Raw genomic sequence first — 3839 nt, 5'->3', positions numbered from 1 at the left:
AGGAAAAAGGGTATTTTTTTAGTTTTACCCAAAGGACAAGTACAGGCTCAGGTGGCAAATTTAAAACCCTGCCTCCAGCAGCAGGATGCAGGTGGCAGAGATGGGCCGAATTAGCCCTGTTCTCTACTAACAGGCTTTGAGATCCCATAGGACATAAGGCTAGGTAGACCTGACAAATATTAGTGATTATTCTTATTATTCCTCCTAGAGCTGGCCTAAAATATCATCAGATATTGCTAGAGATATGTCAAGTTGGCAAGACATTATGCTTTGTGTGGGACTCAGAAGCTGGAATTTCTGTCTGGAAACAATCATGAAAATAAAGAGCCCTTTGCTAGGGGGAAAAGAGGTGCAATATGTGAAAGACAGCTGGATTGCAGGAAAAAAAAATCCCTTTTGCACTGTGACTGCTGCTCTCTGGCTCCAGCTGCCTTCCTCAGGTAACATCACAAGTTATCTCGATTCCTGGGCTCCCTTCTCAAACGGGCTTGTGACTCACTTGCGTGACCACAGGCACCACGCAGTAACCGTGCTGTGCCTCAGTTTACCTACCGCTGCCTCCACAAATGGGATTGCTCTGCCAAGAAGCTGCACAGCCAGGCTCTCAGCAGCACGTGCAACACTCAGAAAGGCTAGAGAGAAGCAAACACCCCACAAACACCCCCTAAACACCCTCCTCCTAGCAGAGGAGCCCTGCCGAGCCCCCCTGCAAGCCCTTCAGCCTCACCTCCCCGACTGGAGGAGGGCACAGGAGCTGAGGTGGGCTAAGGGGGCAGCAGGAGCCTTTGCCCACTCTCAGAGCCAGAAGCTCAGCCTGCTCTGTCATGTCTCACCTGCCAAGGAGCTCCAGGACACAGCAGACCCCACACCACCAACCCGCCAGCACCACAGTGAGGCGCTGCCTGCGCCGGCCTCTATTTATAGACGCCTCCTGAGGTGAGGCTGGATGGGATTGGTTGGGGCGAACAGGTGGCAGCAGGGGATTGGTCAGCGAGGGAGCACCCCTCCCCCCTCCACCTGTGAGCAGCCGTTTTCCCCCTCAGAGGTGGATGTCCCTGAGAGGAGTCTGCTTTGGCCCTGCCATGTCCCATCTCCTTCCCTGAGGCACTGTGCTCTGTGGCCATCGGGAGCCTGGACACCCCTGTTCCTCACCCCGGTTCCCAGCCGCGAGACGCGTCGGCCCGGCCTGGCCCTCGGAGCAGGGCTGAACCCCCGGGCGTTCGTGCAGCTCCCGGTGCCCTGGCCTTTGGCAGGGCCTGGTTACTGCTGTAAAACAAATAATGCCAAAATGCAAATAGCGGCAGCAACAAATTCTTGATTAAATATGAACAAGCAGCGAATTGCTTATGTCACTCACCCCACTCCTCTCTGTCCTCCATCTGTCTGCTTCGCTCCTCTTTCACCATCTCTTCCCCCAGCCATCTGTTTAGCTCTCTCCCTCCCTGTCTCCGCACCTCCTTCCCTTTGCAGCTGTCTCACTCGGAGCTGCTCCCCTCTAGCTCTTCCTCTCCTTGCTTTGAGGCTGGGCAAACCCCTTGGGGAACTGGATAGCAGCAGTTCAGCCTCCCTGGGGTTAGTTTGAGTGGTCAGTGAGGACTTCAGATCAACGCAGGAAAGCTGAAGGCAGAAGGCTTCCACACCTCGTTCTGTGCATCCGGGAAGCGCCTCCCTGGCATCCTGCTTGGTTGAGCTGCAGGTGGGCAGAGAGAAGGAAGGGAGCTTTTCAACCAGTTGCTGCCCTCTCCTGTGTGCTTGCACAGGGGGATAGTTCATAATATTGAAGAGCAGCCCCTTTAACTTGGATCCCAGGGCCAGAAAGTTTCCCAGCACTTCCCCGTTAAACCATGGAGCACCTGGTCTCAGGATCTCTTTGGGCCCGAGGGTAAAGCAAAGTTAAAGCAATGAGCAGCTGGCCATATGTGTAAGTAGTAAAAATATTCCACGGTCATGGTGGGAAAGAGCAAAACGCACCCTTGCACTAGCCTGATGGCCATCTTGCAAAATCATTTGCACCAGTGCAGTATCTGTGTAAACTCCTGAACCAGAGCAGCAGCCTCTTAGCCCACTTCACAGTGTTTCATTTACTTTTCCCCAGGCTAAATAACAGAACAGGGCAAAGATCGATGGGCATTAAAATCTTTGGAAAGGAGATAAACCTCATTGCTCCGATGCGTCAGCCGCATCTTCCTGGAGGGGGAAAAGGAAAGCTCTGACTGGCTGGGTTTCCGCCAGTGCTTCTGTTGCAGGGGATTTGCATGCTACCATGGACGCCAGGGAAGCTGGCCACTATTTGAGACAGAGATTGGGTTTGATCCAGGCTGGAAAATCCAGGGTTCCTATAAAAGAGCTGAATAAGGGCCCTGTGTCTGACAAGAAGGAAATAAAAGTATTGGATTGTTGGCTTTGATAAATCCTTTCCTCGACACATTCGTCAGACTTTGTTTCAGCAAAGGATAATGGTGTAGAGAGAGAGAGAAACTGTGTCCTTTTTTCTGACGATTTAAATACAGTGAAACAACAACATGATATCAGCAAAGAGCTGTTAGAATAATAACCTAACTGTGCACCTTCTTTCTTGAGTCTCCAGGGTGGAATCCGTTTAGATTGATGCTTGATAAAGGAACGAACCTGTTGCCTGAATGGGGCAGCTCTTGGTGTGATAGGCAGAGCTGTTATCAGACCTGTTAAACAATAAAGCTGTGAAGTGCAGACATGTCGTCTGAAGCACTCGCAGCTTTCCAAGCAGCGAGATCTTCTTAAGGAATCCTTGATAAAGGAACAAGCCTGTTCAAGTTAATGGGTTTCTGCAGGTGATGCTTGGAGAGGAGGCGTGAAGCAGATGGGAATCTTCGCTGTGGCTGCTGATGTGCATCCGTCCCCTGCACAAACACGCCCACGTCCCTGAGCACAGGGAAGCGGAGGGACGTTACTGCAAACATAGGGCAGAAGGTGGTGAGGGGTCTGTCCAGCGTATGTCCTCCAGGGGGGCAGCTTTCAGGAGCCTCTTGAGACAGAGGCTATTCAGACCATCCCATTGAACAGCTCCATCCTTAGCCCATGCTATGGTATCCATAAAGCAGAGCCCTGACCTTTCAGGAGATCTTACAACCAATAATAGGAATCACCTGCCAAGGTCACCTGTCAAAGTGACTTCACACCTCCTTCATGCCATGAGCATCTTTGGAGTTAGTCCTGATTTGCCCCAGCTTGAATGAGAAGAGAGCTGGGCTCTCCTTGACTGGGTTTCTAGCAACATCGTAGAGAACAGTAATTTCACTGCAATGTTTTTCCTCAGGAAAAAAACCACATGATTTGTTTTTCTGCCTGTGACAGGGAGAATTTTTCATGTTACCGTCAGCCCTGGAGTTCAAACATTCACCTATTGGAAAGATGTCCAGCCTTGAAGGATGGTTAATCTTATTTGAAAAGATATAATTAGAAAAACACATACAAATACATGCGCCACACACGCACAATCTCATTAGAGCCTACATTCTGCTTCAGCTGAGGAAAAAGATTTATTTATATGGTGAGGACGAAGGTGTTTTTGTGTGTGGTTAATGTGTGTGTGTATCCATGCGTGTACGTGGGTGCATGTGCATGTTCATGTGTCTGAAGAGGAGAGGTTTTGAACTTGTTGAAACCTTTGCAGTTCCTGGTTCTGGTTCCATTTTTGGAAGCTGATTTTGATGAGATCTCTCCCGTCACTGCACAAGAGAGAGCATCTAATCACGCTGTGCAAGGACAGCCACAACTGACAATGCATCTCCCTCTTCCAGGAGAAAGGGAGAGGGGGACAAAATGAATAATTCAAATGATAATTAGCAGCATAATTATTC

This window comes from Struthio camelus, chromosome 26, assembly GCF_040807025.1.
Source record: "Struthio camelus isolate bStrCam1 chromosome 26, bStrCam1.hap1, whole genome shotgun sequence".
In the NCBI taxonomy this organism is placed as follows: domain Eukaryota; kingdom Metazoa; phylum Chordata; class Aves; order Struthioniformes; family Struthionidae; genus Struthio; species Struthio camelus.
The sequence above is the reverse complement of the archived record's forward strand: the minus strand, read 5'-3'. Positions refer to the sequence as shown.